This window comes from Macaca nemestrina, chromosome 4 (assembly GCF_043159975.1).
Source record: "Macaca nemestrina isolate mMacNem1 chromosome 4, mMacNem.hap1, whole genome shotgun sequence".
NCBI lineage: Eukaryota > Metazoa > Chordata > Mammalia > Primates > Cercopithecidae > Macaca > Macaca nemestrina.
In genome coordinates this window covers 165,229,354-165,251,968 of record NC_092128.1, presented here as the reverse complement: position 1 = coordinate 165,251,968, position 22,615 = coordinate 165,229,354, and the positions used below count along the sequence as shown (strand labels likewise).

The following is a 22,615-nucleotide window of genomic DNA, read 5'->3' as shown; positions in this document are numbered from 1 at the left end:
CACTTTTCTCTCTAAGGAAGAACAATATTAATAACATTTCATTATAAGTTAATATTATTCAAAAGATTTTTAAATGCATTTTATAGAAAAAAGAGTTGTACTTAAACATGGGCAATATATTTAGGTTGTGTGAGATTATACGTTAATTCACAGATGTTCACACATTTCAGTATATCTAATGGAATACTGATTTTAAAATAAAGTTCTAGGAAGGGATAATAATATCACTTTGTTCTAGAAAAAAAAACAAACAACAACAACCAAAAAAGATTTTTTTTCTACCTGTCTTCTTCAAAGGAGAAAAGAAATAGAAATTGTATAGCAACTCTTTCTATGTATTAGAATTTATATGTGGACCAAAAACTACTTAATACATAAGAAAGAAGCACATGTTAAATTGGGTTTAAAATGGAAATAAATTAAGGGTTCAAGTTCATAAATAATATTAAGTAGTTTATAATGTTATTTTCAAAAAATAAAAACAAACTTGAAAATAGCTAGATTGTATAGTCTATTTTAGCACTCTGGATCCATTTATCCCTCTTTATTTAACTCTTTTAAAACAGAGTTTATTCTGAGATATAACTCACATACAATATTCATGTTTCTTTCTTTTTTTTTTTTTTTTTTTTTTTTTGAGATGGAGTCTCACTCTGTCACCCAGGCTGGAGTGCAGTGGCACAATCTTGGCTCACTGCAACCTCCACCTCCCCGGTTCAAGCGATTTTCCTGCCTCAGCCTCCCTAGTAGCTGGGACTATAGGCATGTGCCACCACACCTGGCTAATTTTTGTATTTTTAGTAGAGATGGGGTTTCACCGTGTTAGCCAGGATGGTCTCGATCTCCCGACCTCGTGATCTACCCATCTCGGCCTCCCAAAGTGCTGGGATTACAGCCATGAGCCACTGTGCCCAGCCAGGATTCACATATTTAAAGTCTCTAGTTAATGATTTTTAGTATGTTAACAGAGTTGCATAACTATCCATAATCAATTTTAGGATATTTTTGTTACTTCTAAAAGAAATCCCTACCTACTGGCAGTCACTTCCCATCACTACATGTCCCCCATGTTGAGGTAACTGCTAATCTATTTTTGGTCTTTATACATTTATTTATTCTGGGCATTTCCTACAAATGGAAATGCATAATAAGTGGACTTTTGTGGCTGGCTTATTTCATTTGTAATGTTTTCAGAGTTCATCCATGTTGTAGCATGAAGCAGTACATTATTTCTTTTTTATTATTGCATAACAGTCCATTATATGTCTATACCACATTTTGTCTAGCCATTCATCAATTTATGGACATTTTGGATTGTGTTCTCTCTTTAGCTAATATGAATAATGGCATTAACATTTCTGTAAAAGTTTTTGTGTCTACATACGATTCTGTTAATTTTTAGTATATACCTAATTTTTAGTATATACCTAATATATACCTTTAGTATATACCTAATTTTTAGTATATATTACTGGGTCATATAGTAATTTTATGTTTACTATTTTGATGAAATACCAACATGTTTTCCAAAATAGCATAGCATTTTATATTCCCAAAATGAGAATTCCAATTTCTCCACTTCTTTGCCAACACTTATTTTTGTCTCTCTTTTAATTATAGCCATTCTTGTTGGTTTAAAGTGACATCTCATGGCGGCTTTGATTTGCATTTGCTTAATGGCTAATGATGTTGAGCATCTTTTCTGTGCTTATTAGCCATATGTATGTCATTTTTAGAAAAGTGTCTATTTCATACCCGTCCTTATTTTTTTTAACTGGATTACTTATGCTTTTGTTTTGGGTTTTAGTGTTGAGTTGGAAGTGTTCTTTATATATTCTGTATGCAAGTCCTTTATCAGATACATAATTTGCAAATATTTTCTCTCCAACCTGTGAGTTATCTCCTCATTTGTTTTTCATGTGACCTTTAAGAAAAAAACTACATTTTGATAAAATTTAACTAATTTTATTTATTTATTTAGTAACTTGTGCTTTAGTGCAGTGTCCAAGAAGGGTTTGCTTTAAAAATCCAGACACAGAGATTTACTCCTAATTTTCATTTTTCTTTTAAGATTTTATTTTCTCATAAGGGTTTTCTCCTAAATGGAAAAGCTTTTTGTTTTGAGTTAATTTTTATGTGTGGTGTATAAAAGGTGCTCAACATTATTATTTTGTATATTCACTTGTCTCATGACTATTCATTCAAAAACGTTTTCTTAATCTACAAAATTGGTTGGATATCTTTTTTGAAATCATATATATATAATATATGATTTCTCTTTCTCTTTCTCTCTCTCTCTCTCTCTCTATATATATATATATATAATTTTTTTTTTTTTTTTTTTTTTTTTTTTTTTTTTTTGAGACGGAGTCTCACTCTGTCGCCCAGGCGGGAGTGCAGTGGTGTGATCTCAGCTCACTGCAAGCTCTCCCTCCCGGGTTCACACCATTCTCCTGCCTCAGCCTCCTGGATAGCTGGGACTACAGCCTCCCACCATCATGCCCGGCTAATTTTTTTGCTTTTTGTTTTTTTGTTTTTTTTGTTTTTAGTAGAGACGCGTTTCACCGTGTTAGCCAGGATGGTCTTGATCTCCTGACCTCTTGATCTGCCTGCCTCGACCTCCCAAAGTGCTGAGATTACAGGCGTGAGACACCGCGCCCAGCCTGAAATTATATATTTATTACAAGTATTTATTGAAATCTTCTGTAAAGTTATGGACATATTTTTAGGGTTTTATGGTCTATTTGCAAAACAATAACTTAAGCATAAAGGAATGACACTGTGCTCTGATTTTTAAATGGAGAAATATAAAAATATAAAGTACAAAAAAATCTCAAACTGAGTCTTGAGGTATTTTAGCTCAAAAATATTCTACGGGAAAAGACATAATTATGTGACAAAACGTGTCATGTTTAGAAAATAACAAGAGGCTATGTGTTGCTGGAAGATAGATCTGTATTGCTGAAAGGAAAATTATAAAAATCAAATGTAAAAATATAAAGCTTTATATATGTCATTGTGAAGGATTCTATTTCATCCTGTCGATAATGAAGAAGCAATGAAAACACTAGTAGAAATGTGACACTGGGTGCACGTGTGAGATTGAAGGTAGAAGAAAAACTATTCAGGTAGATTTTGCTGTAAAAGCTACAGGGGATGAAGATTACCAATGAATAGATCTTTTTTGTCACAGCAGCTGTGACAAAATAAAGTTTGTCTAAAAAGATATGTTAAAATACGGAACAAATTAAATTAAGTATATGTATTCTTCCATGGTTAGGAGAAATAAAATTGTACTCTTGTAAAGGTTTTCATTTTATATGAACTGAAAAAACATTGTTTCCACATAGAATATAAAAAATTACGAAAGCATGATTTAGTTTCTCAAAAAATAGTATACACACAAACCCACAAAACACACACACATGCATGAGTTAAAACAAAGAGAACAGAATGAAATATTGTTACTCAACCCGAAAGAAGGCAGAAAAAGTGAAAAAACAGAGAAAAGATACAAAACAACAGCATGAGAGTGAAAAACGAGAAAGGAAATAGCATGATGTTAAGCTTAAATTCAAAAATACCAACAATAGCAGAAATGCAAATAAACAACAAAATACTTAAAACACAGAGACAGTCATAATAGAAAATAAAGCAAGCCCAAATTAAATGGTTTCAAAAAGTATACTTTTTATAAAATCGTCAGACAAGCTGAAAATAAGAGAATACAAAAATATTATATAATATAAAAGTGGACATATTTAACTTAATATTATATTAAGAGTATTACCAAAATAAAGAGAATACTGTCATAGTAATAAAGCATGAATTTACAAGAGAAACTAATCATCTAAATATAGTATGTACCTAGTAACAAACTTTAAATTATAAAATAAGTAATTAATATTTAAAAAGAGAAAAATCTGCAGGCATTATTATTATTAATTTAATTCTATTTCTTTCAAAATTGTGGAAGAAATTAGCAAAAAGATAGTAGTGGCATTGACTATTTCAACAATTCTGGCAGTCCACTTGATACATTTATTTGTAGAAAGTCACAGCTAACAACCTCAAGTTACATATTTTTTTCAGGTACATACAAAAGAACAAACAAGACAAATCATAAATGGGACTATTAAAAATGTTTACAGAAAATTTAACCACAAAATGCACCATCATATTATCCTACTATCTTTTTAGTATTTTTGATAGTTACAGTGATATCCCGTCTTCCATATTTCACTGACTCTTTCTTTTTTTTTTGAGACGGAGTCTTTCTTTGTCGCCCAGGCTAGAGTGCAGTGGTGTGATCTCCGTTCACGCAGCCTCCACCTCCTGGGTTCATGCAATTCTCCTGCCTCAGCCTTCTGAGTAGCTGGGATTACAGGTGTCCACCACCAAGCCCAGCCAATTTTTGTATTTTTAATAGAGACTGGGTTTCACCATCTTGGCCAGGCTGCTCTCGAACTCCTGACGTCATGATCCACCTGCCTCAACCTCCCAAAGTGTTGGGATTACAGGCGTGAGTCACCGCGCCCAGCCTATATTTCACTAATTCTTATTGTATATACCTTGGCTTATTATTTTATTTATTTTTAAAATTTAGATTATTATTTCTTTTAAAAGTTAAAACTTATAGATAACGTGCCTTTTTCTAATGTGAGTATGAAATGCTATGTTATTAAAAGCAGTGGTAGTCGTATTTCGTTCTTTTATATCCTTACTAACATTTTTCACTATTGTATCAATTATTGAGAAAGGAATACTAAATTATCCAATTTTATTGTTAATTGTTTTTTTCCTCACAGTTCTCTTGACTTTTCTATCATGTATTTTGAAGCTTTGTTATTAGGTATGAAAATAACTATGATTGCTATGTCCCTCACAGATAATTGGGGCTTTGTTTAATTTGTTCTTTAATTCTGTCAATATCTTATTTTGCTTGTATATTGAAGTTTTTAAGTTAGGAACATACTTATCTAAAATTGTTCAATTTTCTTGATATTGGTTCATTTCATCATCATCTCACCTCATTACTTCTGATCATATTCCGTGTTTGATATCTAGGCTGTCTGGCATTATTTTAATTTCTGCATATTTCTTGGAATCATATTTGTCTGTTTTTGCATTGCTATAAAGAAATACCTGAGACTGAGTAACTTATAAGAAAGGAGGTTTAATTGGCTCATGGTTCTGCAGGCTGTACAGGAAATATACTGCCAGTATCTGCTTCTGGGGAGGCCTCTGGAAGCTTACAATCATGGCAAGAGGATGTCCGAGTAGAAGCTTGCATGTCAAATGGCAAAAGCAGGAGCAAGAGAGAGTGTGTGTGTGGGGAGAAGGGTTAGAGTTGGAGGTGTCACACACTTAACCAGATCTCATGAGAACACACTCACTATTATGAGGCCAGCATCGAGCCATGAAGGACCCTTCACCATGATCCAATCACTTTCTACCAGGACACACATCCAATACTAAGGATGACAATTCCATAGGAGATTTGGTGGGGACACAAATCTAAACCATATCATGAATAATTGTTGCACAGAACACCTTATTCTACTAATTTTTTTATTTTAAATTACCATGCCTTTATGTTTAAAATAGAGGTTTATTCAACATAGCATATTTTAAATAAGGTTTGGTCTGGTTGTGTGGAACATTTAAACTAACTGTAATTATAAATATGGTTGACTTTGTCTATTAAATTGATATATTTTCATGTGGTCCTTCTGCTTTTTGTTTATTTTGTCAATTTTTTTTTTTTGGTAACAAGTCCTTCTGCTTTTTGTTTATTTTGTCAATTTTTTTTTTTTGGTAACAAGTTTATAGTTTAATAGTCTATTTAATCTTCATAATAGCCTTATAAATTATAAATCTTTTATTTTAATTTGCATTTTATTTTTATGTGTCCTCTAGTATTTGTAATACAAGTCTTAACCTTATAGCCTCTAATTTGATACAATATTGCACTGTGATATGTATAATGTAAATATCAGAATTTTATATTTCTACCCTTCCTTTGATCCTTTTGGCAATCATATAAAGTTACTTCACTTCTATCTAAGCTATACATTGCACAATGCTTGGTAATTATTTTTGCTTTGAAAATCAACTGTCTGTTAAATACATTTATTAATAAAAATCAATGTTTGTTTTAATTAAGTTACATATTTACCATTATGAAACTCCCTATTGGTTTTTGTAGATTCAGGTTTCCCTGCATTACCATTTATTTTTGATCTTATGACATAGCATTAGTGCACTTACAATACATTGTCTCAGCTCTCTTTTTCTGAAAAAGGAATTCTGTTTAGTCGGAGAAATGTTCTGTCATTTGTCATAGTGCTTAGTGTTTTCTGACACTGACCAACATATACTCCAATTTTCTGCCCTCAACATATATTTAGGTGGTTATTAAAAATTATAGAGAGGAAGCAGAACAACATGGCCAAACAGGAGAAACCACTGACCACTGTCCCCACAGAACACCAAACTGAACAACTATCAGAAAAAGACAAACTAACAAAAAAAACACCTTAATAAGCACCAAAGTCAGATGAGCAATCCCAGTACCTGGTTTTAAAATCATAGCAAGGAAAGATGCAGTAAACGGAGTAGATAAAACAGCCTTGACTTGTAGATGCTGCCCCTCTGTCATCCCCAGGCAGTTTCCACATGGTGCAGAGAAAGAATCTGTTTGCTTTGGGGAGGGAGCGTGCAGTGATTGTGAAACTTTGCATTGGAACTCAGTGCTTCCCTGTCACAGAAGAAAGCAACAACAGGAAGAACTCAGGTGATGTCCACGGAGAGAGCATTTACATTAGCCTTAGCTATAGGATAATCACCTATCCCAGTGGTGGAACCTGAGTACCAACAAGCCTCACCACTATGAGCTAAATGGCTCTGGAGTTCTAAATAAACTTGAAAGTCAGTCTAGTATTCAAGGACTGGAATTATTGGGCAAGTCTTGGTGTTGTGTTAGGTTCAGATCTAGTGGAATTGGGATTCATTCAAACTAGTTAAAAAGCAGACAGGGTGGCCAAAGCAGTGTTTGTGCCATTCCTTCTCCAACCCCAGGCAGCACAACTTGCAGCTCTGGGAAAGACTTCTTCCTCCTGTTTGTGGAAAGGAGAGGGAAGAGTAAAGAGGACTTTGTTTTGAAACTTGGTTGCCAGCTCAGCCATAATAGGACAGGTCACTAGGCAGACTCCTAAGGCCTTCATTTCAGGCACTACGTTCTGGACAACATTTCTAGTCACACCGTGGGCCTGAAGAGAACCTACTGCCTTGAAAGGAAAGACCCAGTCCTGGAAGGATTCCTCACCTACTAACTAAAGGTTTCTTGAACCCTGAAGAGTCAACAGTGGGAGCCAAGAAGTACACACTGTGGGCCTTGGATGAGACTCCAAGATGTGCTGGCTTCAAGTGTGACGCAGCGCATTTCCAGCTGTGGTGGCTACGGGGAGGGATACCTTCTGATGGAAAAAGGAGAGGGAAGGATAATGGGACTTTGTTTTGCAGCTTAGGTACCAGCTTAGCCATAGTGGGCTAGAGCACCAAGTGAACTCTTGGGATCCTCAATTCCAGGTATTTGTTCAGGCATTTCTAGACCTGCCTAGGGCTAAAAGAGAGCCCACTGCACTGAAGGGAGAGTTCCGGGCCTGACATAATTCATAACAAGCAGACTGAAAAGCCATTGAGCCTTGAGTGAACATTAGCAGTAGCTAGGCAGTAGTCACCATGCACCTTGGGCAGTGGTAGCCATGGGGAGACACTTCTGCTAGTGGAAAGGGGATGGAAGAGTGGAAAGGACTTTGTCTTGTGGCTTGGGTGCCACCTCAGCCCCAGCAAAATAAAGCACCAGATAGGTTCCAGTGGTTTCCATTTCTAGGTTCTGACTCCTGGATCGTATCTCTGTAATTGCCTGGGACTAGGGAAAACTCACTACACTGATGGGAAGGACACAAACCTGGATGGTTTTGCAAACTGCTGATTGTAGAGCCATTGGGATTTGAGGGAAAATCAGCAATAACCAGGCAGTAGGTGCTTCAGAATCTGGACAAGAATCAGTGCTGTGCTGGCTTTAGATATGATGCAGCACAGTCCCAGTGGTGGTGACCACAGAGGTGCTTTTGTCACCCCTCCGCAAGCTCCAGGAAGTTAAGCAGAGAGAGAAAGAGAGAGAGAGGTGCTATTTGTTTGGGGAAAAAAATAGGAGAGAAAAACAAGAGTTGCCATGGTTTGGAGTGCCTCCAAATGCAGCTATGGCTGTAGTGACCAAAAACGTATATCACAACACCTAAGTTCCTTCAAATACCTGGAAAGACTTCCCAAGAAGTACAGTTACAAACAAACCTATGCTGCAAAGACAACAATGAATACATAACTCTTCAAAGCCCACACACTGACAAGCATCCAGAAGCATCAGGACAATCCAGGAAAACATGACCTCACCAGAGCAATTCATTGAGGCACCAGGGACCAATCTTGGAAGACATAGATATGTGACCTTTAAGACAGAAAATTCAAAATAGCTGTGTTGAGGAAACTCAATGAACTTAAAGATAGCACAGATAAGGAAGTCAGAACACTATGAAATAAACTGAGCAAAGAGATTGAAATAACTAAAAAGAATCAAGCAGAAATTCTGGAGTTGAAAAATACAACTGACATACTGAAGACTGAACCAGGGTATTAGTCCATTTTCATACTGCTATAAACCACTGCTCACATCTGGGTAATTTATAAAGGAAAGAGGTTTAATTTACTCACAGTTCAGCATTGTTGGGGAGGCCTCAGGAAACTTACAATCACGGTGGAAGGTGAAAGGGAAGCAAGGCACATTCTTTCACAAGGTGGCAGGAAAGAGAAGGGCTGAGTGAAGGGAAAGAGCCCCTTCTAAAACCATCAGCTCTCATGAGAACTCAGTCACTATCATGGGAACAGCATTGGGGAAACTGCCCCCATAATTCAATTACTCTCCCTTGACACATGGGAATTATTGGGATTAAAATTCAAGATGAGATTTGAGTGGGGACACAGACCCTAGCCATATCAATCAGATTCTCTGAACAACAAAAATGATGAAGCTGAAGAAAAAACTTAGTGAGCTTGAAAACAGGCTACTTGAAAATACACAGAGAAAAATAAAAGTAAAAAGAAGTAAAAAGAATAAAGCACACATACAAGATCTAGCAAATAGCCTCCAAAAGCAGATGTAAGAGTAATTGGCCTTAAACAGGAGGTAGAGAGAGATACATGGGGATAGAAAGTGTATTCAAAGGGGGCCGAGTTTGGTGGTTCACTCCTGTAACCCCAGCACTTTGGGAGGCCGAGGCGGGTAGATCACCTGAGTTCAGGGGTTCAAGGCCAGCCTGACCAATACGGTGAAACCCCATCTCTACTAAAAATACAAAAAATTAGCCTAGCATGGTGGCATGCACCTGTAGTCCCAGCTACTCAGGAGGCTGAGACAGGAGAACTGCTTGAACCTGGAAGGGGTTTCAGTGAGCTGAGATTGCACCATTGCACTCCAGTTTGGGTGACAAAGTTAGACTCTGTCTCAAATAAATTTAAAAAAAAAAAAACAAGAAAGTTTATTCACAGTTTATTCAAAGGGATAACAGAGAACTTCCCAATCCTAAAGAAAGGTATAAATATTCAAGTCTAAGAAAGTTATAGAACACCAAACAGATTTAAGCCAAATAAACCTACCTCAATACATTTAACGATCAAACTCCCAAAGGCCAAGGAAATAGGAAGGATTCTAAAATCAGCAAGATAAAAGAAGTAAATAGCATGCAATTGAGCTGCAATACCCCTGGCAGTGTGATTCTCAGTGAAAACTTTATAGTCCAGAAGAGAGTGGGATGACATATTTATATGCTAAAGGGAAAAACAAACAAACAACAACAAAACACTTGTATTCTAGATTAATAGGTTCGGTGAATATATCCTCCAAATATGAAGGAGAAATAAAGACATTCACAAATGAACAAAAGCTGAGGTGATCCATTAACACCAAAACTGTCCTACAAGAAATGCTCAAGGGAATTCTTCAATCTGAAGAAAAAGAATGGTAATAAGCAATAAGAAAACATCTGAGGGTTCATAACATACTGTTATGTCACTCATAACAGTAAGTATACAGAAAAACACAGAATAATACAGTGATTCTAGTAATTGTAATTGTGGTGTGTAAACTACTCATACCTTGAGTACAAGACTAAAAGATGAACCAAGAATATTAATCACTACAACCACTTTTCAAGACATCAACTGTACAAAAAGATATAAATAGAACAAACAAAAAACGACTGGGGCTTCCACCCTCTGAAGCAATGGCCTGAACTGTACCTTGGCCCCTTTTAGACATGGCTGAAGTGTCTGGGTCACAGGGCACGAAGTCTCAAGGCTGCACACAGCAGGTGGGGCCTGGACCTGTCCCAGTAAACCATTTTTCCCTCCTAGACCTCTGGGCTAGATGAGGGTCTGCTGCTAAAGTCTCTGTTATGTCCCGGAGACATTTTCCTTATTGTCTTGTTGATTAACATTTGGCTCTTTGTTGCTTATGCAAATTTCTGCAGCTGGTTTGAATTTTTCTCCAGAAAATAGACTTTTCTATTGCATCATCTGGCTGCAAATTTTCCAAATTTTTATGCTCTGCTTCCTCTTTAATGCTTTGCTGCTTAGAAATTTCTTCTGCCAGATACCCTAAATCATCTGTCTCAAGTTCAAAGTTTCAAAGATCTCTGCGGCAGGGGCAAAATGTCAACCATCTATTTGCATAGCAAGAGTGATCTTTACTCCTGTTCTCAACAAGTTCCTCATCTCCATCTGAGACCACCTCTGCCTGGACTTTATTGTCCATATCACTATCAGCATTTTGGTCAAAGCCATTCGACAAGTCTCTAGAAGTTCCACCTTTCCCATGTTTTTCTGTCTCTGAGCCCTCCAAATGTCCAAGAAATTCCAAAGTTTTCCACATTTTCCTGTCTTCTTGTGAGCCCTCCAAACTTTTTCAACCTCTGCCTGTTACCCAGTTCCAAAGTTGCTTTCACATTTTTCGGTATCTTTACAGTAGTATCTCACTCTTTGTGGTACCAATTTGCTGAATTAGTTCATTCTCATGCTGCTATAAGGAAATACCTGAGACTGGTTAATTTATAAAGGTAAAAAGTTAATTGACTCACAGTTCTGCTGGGCTGGGGAGGCTTCAGGAAACTTACAATCATGATGGAAGAGGACACAAACACATCCATCTTCACATGGTGGCAGGAAGGAGAAGAAGGAGAACTGAGTTAACCGGGAAGCCCCTTATAAAACCATCAGATATCATGAGAACTTGCTCACTATCATGAGAATAGCATGGGGGAAATCACCCTGATGATTCAATTACCTGCCACTGGGTTTCTCCCATGACATGTGGACATATGGCAACTACAGTTCAAGTTGAGATTTAGGTGGGGACACAGCCAAACCATATCACTGGTTGTCACATAATTCATAACCGAAATATATAAGGAGTTTAAACAAGTATATAGAAAAATAATCTAATAATTTACTAAAATATGGGCAAATTATATGAAGAGACATTTCTCAAAAGGAGACATACAAATAGCAAACAAGTATATAAATAGGTGTTCCAAATTATTGAACATTAGAGAAATGCAAATCAAAGCTACAGTGAAATATCTCAACTCAGTCGAAATGGCTTTTATTCAAAAGATAGTCAATAACAAATGCTGGTGAGGTTTTGGAGAAAACGATACCCTCATACACTGCTTGTTGGAAGGTAAATTAGTATAACCACTATGGAGTCCAGTTTGGAAGTTCCTCAAAACACTAAAAATAGAGCTACCATATGATCAGGCAATCCTACTTCTAGGTGTACACCCAAAAGAAAGCAAATAAGTATAATGAAGAGATATCTGTACTCCCATGTTTATTGCAGCACTATTCAAAACAGCTAAGATTTTGAAGCAACCAAGTGTATATTGACAGATGAAAGGACAAGAAAAATGTGATACATATACATAACAGAGGATTCTTCAGCCACAAAAAGAATGAAATTCTGTCATTTGCAACAATATGGATGGAACTGAAAATTATTACGTTAAGTGAAATAAGCCAGGAAGAGAAAGACAAACTTCACATGTATTTGCAGGAGCTTATTATTTAAAACAGTTGAACTTATGGAGATACAGAGTAGAAGGATGATTATCAGAGGCTGGGAAGGATGTGGGTTGGGAAAGTGGGGATGTTTGATGGGTACAAAATTACAATTACATAGAATGAATAAGATCTTGGGCAAGTGGGGATGTTTGATGGGTACAATATTACAGTTAGATAGAATGAATAAGATTTAGCACTTGATAGCACAGCAGGATAACCACAGTAAATAATAATTTATTGTACATTCTAAAATAACTAAAAGAGTATAATTGATTGCTTTGTAACACAAAGAAAGGATAAGTGCTTGAGGTGGTGGATACCCTATTTACCCTGATGTATTTATTACTCATTTTATGTCTGTATCAAAATATCTCATATACCTTATAAATATATACAGCTACCACATAACCACAAATACTAAAATTAAAAAATAAAACTATATAACTACTGTTTACATATTATTTTAATTCAGAAATAATCATAAATTCACAGGAAATTGCAAAAATATATAAGGAGGTGCTCTGCACCTATATTCATCCATTTTGTGCTATTATAACAGAATAGCACAGACTTTATTATATAACTCCCCAAATGTTGACATCTTGCAATAACTATACACAATGAGAAAACTGGAAAATTGAAATTGATACAAGCCAATGAGCTTATTCAGATTTCGCCATTTATGCATGTCCTCATTTAGGTGTGTATGTGTAATTATTTGCATTTTGCCACGTGTTGCTTCATGTAACCACCACCAAAATCAACATACAGAATTTTTTCCATCATCTCCAGATTCCCTCATGCTGGCCTCTTACAGCCAGTCATCCTTACCTCCTGTTCCCATCCCTAACCACCAGCAACTACTAGTCTGTTCTTTATCTCTGTTTGCTTGATTTTTATTTAATGAATGTTATGTAAATAGAATCACACAGCATGTGCCATTTTAACACTGGCTTTTTTTCACACAGCAGAACTTTGTTGATATACATGTAAAACTTAATAATCATTTGTTATTTTTAGTGCTAAGTAGTATTGCATGACACGAATGCACCAGAGTTTGTTTCTTTTACCCATTAAGGGATACACATATTATTCTCAAATTCTGGATATTACAAATTCTGGCTGCTATAAATATTTGTATACAGCTTTTATGTGGACATAATTTTATTTTGGGGAATAAATGTCTAAGACTGCTCTTGCTGGGTCATATGGACAGGTGTATCTTTAGTTTTAAAAGAAACTGCTGCATGATTTTCTAGAGTAGCTTTATTATCTTCCGGTTTCACCAGAAATGTATGAGTGATACAGTTACATGACAACCTCATCAGCGTTTGATGTCATCACAACTTTTAGGCCATTGTGAAAGGTGAGTATTGACATCTGTATTTGTTGATCTAATGGCTATCAATTTAAAACATATTTTCCTTTGCGCACTTGCTATCTTCTCCAGGGAAAAACAACTTTTTATGTATTTTTTCATGTTCTCATTTTTAAATACTGCCAAGTGTTGAGTTCTTTCCATCTTCATTTTGAGATATTTTATTATTTGTCTTCTCTTTGTTTCTTCTGTTTCTCAGTACATTTTTTCTTCCTTTTTTGACTACTTTTTTTAGAGAAGTTTGAAGTTCACAGAAAAATTGAAATGAAGGCATAGAAATGTCCTACATATACCCTGACTCCACATATGCATGGCTCCCTCATTACCAACATCTTCCATCAGCATGGTACATTTGTTACAATTGGTGAACTTATGTTGACACATCATAATCACTCAAAACCATAGTTGATAATGAGATTCACTCTTGGTATACATTCTATGGATTGGGATACAACATAATGACATGTATCTACCTATATAATACAATGTGTAGTTTTTCTTTAACTGCCCTCAAATCCTTTGCGCTCCACCTGTTCATGCCTTTCTCTCTCCCAACCCCTGGCAATCACTGATCTTTTTACTGTCTTCATAGCTTTGCCTTTTCCAGAATGTCATAAAGTTGAAATAGTAGGGTATGTAACCTTTTCACACTGGCTCTTTAACTTAGTAATATGCATTTAAGTTTTCCCTGTGTCTTTTCATGATGTCATACCTCATTTCATTTAATGCTGAATAATATTCCAGTGTCTGGATACACCACAGTTTATTTATTCACTCATGTATTGAAGGGCACCTTGGTTACTTTCAACTCAATGACTACTGATTCATATGACAAAGGCATGTTTACATTTGTCAGAAACTGCCAAACTACCTGTATTAGTCTGTTCTCACGTTGCTAATAAAAGACTGGGTAATTTATAAAAGAAAAAGGTTTAATTGATGCACAGTTCAGCATGGCTGGGGAAGCCTCAGGAAACTTACAATCATGGTGGAAGGGGAAACAAATACTTCCTTCTTCACATGGTGGCAGCAAAGAGAAGTGACGAGCAAAAGTGGGAAAAGCCCCTATAAAACCATCAGATCTCGTGAGGAACTTACTCATTATCATGAGAACGGCAGCATGGGGGTAACCATCCCCATGATTCAATTGCCTCCCACTGGGTCCATCTCACAACATGTGGGGATTATGGAAATTACAATCCAAGATGAGATTTGGTTGGGGACAAGGCCAAACCACATAATTATCTTCAAAAGTGGCTGTACTATTTTGCAGCACCCCCTACCCTCAGCAATAAATGAGTATTTAATGCATTTGTAGTGGTATTTCATTGTTATTTTAATTTGCTTTTCTCTAATGACATGTGATGTGCAGCATCTTCTATATGCTTATTTGCCATTTCTCTATTTTCTTTGGTGAGGTGTCTGGCCAGGCCTCTGGCACATTATTTAATCAGGTTGTATGTTTTCTTACTGTAGAGTTTTGAGAATTTTTTTTTCTTGTCTTCCTTTAGATTGCCTAGACATGTTTACTCTTCTGTCTTAATTTATAATGTTTTCAATCATATTGCTTAGACAATTTTTTAGTTGTTTCTCTAGATATCACAATATATATGTGTAAAAACACAGACTACATTACACCAGTTTTACTACTTCTAGTGAAGTATTAAAACCTTACTTTGACTTAGATCCCTTTACCTTTCCTATTTTTTAAATATAATTTTCTTAAATATTTATACTATGTATAGTTGGTAACACATTAGGCGTTATAATGTTTGCTTTAAATTTAAAATATAATTTAAGAAATTCATAGAGGAAAGAATTCTGATATCTGCTTCTATTTTTATTTATTATTTTGCTCTTCTTTCCTTTATGAAGATAGAAGTCCCTTCTCTTATTTATTTATTTTTTCTTTTTAGAGAGGTTTATTTAGTCATTATTTAAAGATATATCCTCTTGTGACAAATTCTTGGTTTCCCCCACCTGTCATTCCGCCAGTCTGGTCTCTTATTTTCCTTCCTTCTGATCTTCATGTTTTCTGGTATAAAATCCATTGTCATTCAAGTTTATGTATTCTTATAGAAAAGAGATCATTATTCTCTTGCTGTTTCCAAGATTTTATCTTTGTCTTTCCTTTCTAGAAGTTTAATAATGACATGATGTGGCATAAATTTCTGTGGACTTGTTCTATTTGGAATTTTCTCAGTTTCATAAATTTATAGATTTATGTCTTTTGCTCTATTTAGTGAACTTTTAGTTCTTATTTCTTCCAATAACTTTTTAGCCCTGCTTTTTTTCTACTGTCATTCTAGGATGCCAATAATATGAACAACAGAATGTTAGATTTATTGTTATAGTCCCAAAGGTCTTTGCTTCTTCAGTCTGTATCCTCTCTGTTATTCAGACTGAGTAAATACTCTATCTGTCCTCAAGGTCACTGTGTCTGTTCTCTGTCACCTCCAGTCTACTATGGATCTTATCCAAGAGTCTTGTTTGTTTGTTTTGTTACTTGCAACTTTCAAGTCTATAATTTTCACTTAGTTCTTTTTTACATAACTTTAATTTCTTTGAGGAGATTATCTATTTTTTCTTTAGTTTCAATACAATTTATAATTGCTTGTTGAAGCAAATTTATGAACCATTAAATTCATGAAGTTGTGATTTAATGGTTTGTTGTATGATCACTGGCTTTTTGGTTATATCCTGGACATTTTATAAAGTACATTTGGAGAATATGAATCTTATATATATCCGTCTTAGTAGGCAGTCACTCTGATTAGGTTTAGTGTGTACTTTCTAGAACACTCTATAGGCTATAGCTCCAGTTTAGTATCGTGAGCTCCTGATATCATATTCTTATCTGCTTTGTTCTGAGGGCTTCACTGCAACACTTGCTAAATCTATTCTGGTTCCAACTACCATGGTAGCAAGGTTCTTCCCTCGGCCACCAGGTATTGCTACGGTGAGGGGCAGGGGTGGGAGGTAGATGTTGGGCCTGCAGAACAGAGTGTGTCTGTCAGTCTATTCTCTGACTGTTAGATGCTCGTAGCTTCCTATTTTATCTCTACCATTCTCTTTAGGGAAAAGAAGCACCACTTTAGCTGTTTCCTTATCCACATGTTGGGAGGAGGAAAATGTTTGGCCTTGGTCTTCTTCTGTTGCTAGATGAATGGCCAGGGACAGCTGCATCTAGATAACTCTGTAATTAAGTGGAGCGTCATGAAACACTTGACTTAGTTTATCTGTTGCTGTAAGTTAGAGAGGTGGAAGTTGCTGGACTTACGCTGTCTTTTGCCACAGAGTGGTGGGCCAGCAGTAACTAGGCTTGATAGTAATGCAGATGCAGGCCAAGGGGTCTGTCTGTTTCTGCCTGTCATGGAGCAGGGCATGGTTCTCTCTCTCTAGGGTCACTGAATCACATGGTAGGCATCACACTACATTTCCTGTGTGATGGATAGAAGAAAAGTCACCCAATCTCACTTTGGTGACACTTACTGCCCTGAAGATAGAGAAAGCCTGTCATTGCTCAGACTTCACTGACTCTTTAGTTGAAGACTGATGGGGCCCATCATGGTTGGTTAGTGTGGGATGAGTAAAGCATTGGTTCAACTTGACCATGCTGATGTCACCTTTAAGGCAGATCAGTCATCTCTGCCGGTGGCTGTGGCACATAGGATTAGGTCAGCCTTGCCAATGATACTGACACCAGTCTCTGTGGGATAATCAAGCTATATACCATGGGTTGTGGGTCATGAGCTGCTTCTCCCTGCTAGATCTCCACTGCACATTTTTGTTTCCAATCCTTTGGCCAAAGCGTCTAGGCTTTTCTAGGTTTTGTTATGTCTGCTTGTTTGTTGGTTTGATTTTATCTATTCTTAGTGGTAGTTCTGGGTAGAAGACCTCTGTGATGCCTGATTTGATATATATGGAGATAAAATGGGAGCTAAAACAAACAAATAAAAACAGTGTTATTGTTTGACCGCAGTATCATTCTTCAAGTTCTAAGTTTTCTAAACAGTCGTCTTCTTCTTTTCAATTCTCTAAGTCATTTTGTGGTATTCTCATTTTAAAAATTATTTCCAGGATATTTAGTTGTATGAGAGGTTGGATGAAGGAAAAAGTGAGTTCATGACATCCAGAAATTTAAGATTAAAATAAAGAATGTTTATTCTAAACTCAACTATAGCTCTTATATGAATTCTATTTTCTCTTGACTCTCTAATCACTTTTTTCTACAATTAATTTTTATCATGGTATCCTCTTTTGTTTGTTTGTTTGTTTGTTTGGATGGAGTCTCACTCTGTCACCTGGGCTGGAGTGCAGTGGCACGATCTTGGCTCACTGCAATTTCTGCCTCCCGGGTTCAAGCGGTTATCCTGCCTCAGTCTGCTGAGTAACTGGGATTACAGGTGCCTGCCACTACTCCCAGCTAATTTTTTGAGTGGCCGAGGCAGGCGGATCATGAGGTCAAGTGTTTGAAACCAGCCTGGTCAGAGTGGTGAAAACCGGTCTCTACTAACGTACAAAAAATTTGTTTTTAAGTAATCCATTTTACCAGGTTTATTAACATCCACCCTTAAACACACACACACCATTTGTTCCTAACATCTTGACAATGCATTATCCCACAGCCTACAGTCCCTCTCTTCTGATATTGACTACTCCCACTTCTGCACAGTTCTCATCCTGAACTTTCCTTTAGGACATTCGTGAGTTTATCCAAAATTTTCCACATACCACGTAGTCTTTCTCTTTCTCTGTCCTTATTTATCCAGGGTACATTCTTAATTAACTCTCTGAGAAGAAAGTAGACGCAAATGAAAATCTCCAAATGCTTGGAACAAAAATACTTCTATTTTAATATCCTATTTTATTAATTATTTAGCTGGGTATGGAATTCTAAGTAAAAATTAATTTGTACTCAGGCAGTTTTGCAGTGCTGCTGCTGAGATGCATTAATGGCATACTTAATTTGAACTGTCTTATGGGTTTCTATTATTATTATAACTTATTGAAGGGCAATATATGTGCCAAAATGTGCACATTTTTGAAGTAAGTAATTTGATATATTTTGATCAACTGGGTACATCTATGTAGCCTTAGCCTGCTTTGGTTTACTTTTATTTTCTCTTGGTGCAGTTAGTATCTTTTTATCTTCATGGAGTTTTTAAATTTTATAATCCAATTCATAACTTAATGCAGGTGTTTTTTTTCCTTTCTTCATTTTTCATGTTGGAAATATCGATCACTTTAGGGATTTGTTTTACTCAACCAAAAGCCTTCTTTTTTCTTTGTTTGTTTGGTTTTTGGTACATGGGTCCACTGCCATTCACCAATGAGCTCAGGGCAACAGCAGAAAAAACAATCCAACGACACAACGAACGAACAATTTCAGTATCAGAACAAATCATACAGAGAAACAATGGAAAAGGGACCTTGCTTATTTTCCAGTTCATGATTGTCACCATACACTGATGTAGATGGATTATAAGAGAGTTGAAGTGATCAAATGATATAATGATATGGTTTATTACACAAAATAACTTGTCCAACTTCATTTTGAGAAGTACTAAGTCAGGAAAATCACAGATCTCAAAAACTCTGGCCTGTATTTATATACTTGTAGAAATCTTCTGAACACATTGTTTGTTCTTTCTCTTACTTTGATTGGATTCTGTCTTCTAGTACTTACCAGGAGCCAGTATGTGAATTCTATCTGGACCCTTTAGTCTTGTACGTATATATACTTATTCTAATGCATCCTTAAAATATAAAGAAGGGCAGTAGTTTGCTTTTCTTAATAAATGTCTTTTATATCTGGTCAGTTCTTACCCCAGTGATTACTTAGTTTATTTCCACTTGGCTTTTGTAATCAAATATATTCCAAGATATAGACTCACTTTTCCAGATTGCATTAAACCAATCAATCTCTTTTTCTTTTTCTGCACCATTTATAAATTGTTTTGTACAAGATTTTTTTTCTCTCAGATTTTTGTTGATTTCTAAAAACAAGTTTGCGTCTATCTATACTTGTCTTCCTATCTATCTATATATCAAATATTTTTCATTCTAACACTCTTCGTTATACTCCATACCATTCTTTCCCTCCCCCTCCCCCTGAGATGGAGTCTTGTTCTGTTGCCTAGAGCTGGAGTGCAATGGCGCGATCTCAGCTCACTGCAACTTCTGCCTCCCAGGTTCAAGCAATTCTCCTGCCTCAGCCTCCCAAGTAGCTTGGATTACAGGCATGCACCACCACACCCTGCTAATTTTTCTTTAGTAAAGATGGGGTTTCACCATGTTGGCCAGGCTGGTCTCAAATTCCTGACCTCGTGATCCGCCCACCTGGGCCTCCCAACATGCTGGGATTACAGGGATTAGCCACTGCGCCTAGCCCCATTCTTTAATAATAGGCTTTATATTGTTTTCTTTGTTATCTGTCTGAATATCATAAATAATCAGATACTGAATTTCCTGGTCCTCTAGCTATACTTGATTTTTTTTAATGTCATAGTATATTCAGTTGCTATTCCTACTCTTTAACTGATTTATTGTCATCGATACTCAATTGCTATTAGAATTCCTCTACTATAACCTTATCACTTTTTGGGGATTGATAAATGCATGTGATCAGTAGCTTAATCTAACTAAATGCCTGTTGTAAAATATATGATACACAATTTTTATGGGCAGAAGAAAAATAAATATCTTTTGAATATTAAATTGAAAGATAATAAAGACATTAATAGACACAAACTAATAGCAATACACTTAGCTGTATTTGAGTGAATAAGTAATCTTAAAAACAGTAGGAATAATATGTAAATTAGTAACTTAAAAATTGCTTTCTTTTTTTTCTTTAATGGCTGACTAGAAGTATTTCAAGTACACCTGATCCACTTAGAAGAACCAAAATAGTGTGCAGGCAATCATGTTTTGAATACATTTTACAAGAGGCGACATGGAAGACCAACAGAAAAATTAAAGGATACACCAAAATCGAGGAAGGGTAAGGAAAACAGGTAGCCTGCATGCCCGAGGCCAGCTGGGAACCAGGAATGACTCCCTAGCACAGGAAAGGTTGAGTGTTGTTCTTTGGTTCATTTTTCCACTGGGGAACCCACGGCCAACATTATATTGGATAGAAAATTTAATTTTCTCTAAGAACTAGAACAAGACAGGGATGCCCAGTTTCACCACTGTTATTTAACATAATACTGGAAGTCCTAGCCAGAGCCATTGGGCAAGATTAAAGGCATCCAAATTAGAAAAGAGGAAGTCAAATTATCCTCCCTTGCTGATGATATAACCTTATATTTAGATAAACCTAAAGATTTCACCAGAAAGAACTCTCAGATTTGTTAAATGAATTTAATAAAATTGTAGAAATTAAGATTACTATACAAAAATAGGTAGCATTTCAATACACTAATAACTATCTAACCTAGAACGAAATCAAGAAAGTATTCCAAGAGATTAAAAACAACCTTTTGGCTAGGTGTGGTGGCTCCTGCCTGTAATCCCAGGGCTTTGGGAGGCCAAAGCAGGCAAATCACCTGAGGTTAGGAGTTCAAGACCAGCCTGGTCAACATAGTGAAACCCCATCTCTACTAAAAATACAACAAATTAGCTGGGTGCAGTGGTGTGTATCTGTAGTCCCAGCTATTCAGGAGGCTGAGGCAGGAGAATCACTTGAACCCAGGAAATGGAGGTTGCAGTGAGCCAAGACCGCTCCACTGCCCTCCAGCATGGGTGACAGAGTGAGACATCGACTCAAACAAACAAACAAACAAAAATCTCTTTTAATCTCCAAGAAGATAAAATAGATCTTTTATTTCCTTGGTTAAATGTTCTACATAGCTTTAAAAATAAAAATACCTAGGAATACATGTAACCAAGGAGGTAAAAGATTGCTACAATGAAAACTTCATAAAACTGATGAAAGAAACTGTGGATGCCATAAACAAATAGAAAACACATCATGCTCATGTGTTGGAAAAATCAATATCATGAAAATGACTGAATGGCCCTAAAAGAAATCTGGATTCAATGCAATTCTTATTTAAATGCTAACTTCATATTTCACAGAAAAAGAATAAAACAATCCAAAATTTTATGTGGAACCAAAAAAAGAGTGGAACAGTCAAAGCAATCCTAAGGAAAAAGAATAAAGCTGTAGGCATCCTACTTCAAACTATATCACAAGGCTATAGTAAACAAAACAGCATAGTACTGGTATAAAAATAGACACACTGATAAGGTGAACAGGAATAGAAAACTCAACAATAAAGCCACATATTTACAGTCAATTGATCTTTGACAGAACTGACAAAAACTTATATTTGGGGAAGGATATTCTTTTCAATAAATGAGGTTGTGAAAACCGGATTGCTATTGCATAAAAATGAAACTGAACTCCCATCTCTAACCATAAATAAAAATCAACTAAAGATGGATTAAAGATTTAAATGTAAGAACTAAAACTATAAAAATACTAGAATAACATCGAGAGAAAACTCTCTTGGACAATGATCTGGACAAAAACTTTATTACTAGGACCTCAGAAACACAAGCAACAAAAACAAAACACAGACAAATGGGGCTTAATTAAACTAAAAAGCTTCTGTACAGCAAAATAAATGATCAACAAAGTTAATGGGTAACTGGCAGAATGGAAGAAAATATTTTCAAGCCATTTATCCAACCGTAGACTCATATCCAGAATGTATAAGGAACTCAACTCAACAACAACAATAAAAAATAATAATAATCCCATTAATACAGGTGTCCCCAAACCCTGGGCTATGAACCAGTACCAGTCTTTGGCCTGGTGGTTCACTGGGTTGTGAACCAGTACCAGTCTTAGAAACTGGGTGGCACAGCAGGAGGTGGGTGGTGGAGAGTGAGCATTACCACCTGAGCTCTGCCTCCTGTCAGATCAGCGGCAGCATTAGATTCTCATTGGAGCACGAACCTAATTATGAACTGCACATGTGAAAGATCTAGGTTGCGCACAGTTTATGAGAATTTAATTAATGCCTGATGATCTGAGGTGGAAAAGTT

General features: G+C 36.1%; 1 long non-coding RNA gene across 1 annotated transcript in view; it reads left to right on the top strand.

Moving 5' to 3' along the window:
* Positions 1-22,615, top strand: part of LOC139362594 (uncharacterized) — a 114,847-nt gene that overhangs the window by 14,020 nt on the left and 78,212 nt on the right. Inside the window, exon 2 of the long non-coding RNA XR_011621750.1 lies at positions 20,427-20,561. This is a non-coding gene — a long non-coding RNA (uncharacterized lncRNA). The remainder of the gene's footprint in view (positions 1-20,426; positions 20,562-22,615) is intronic.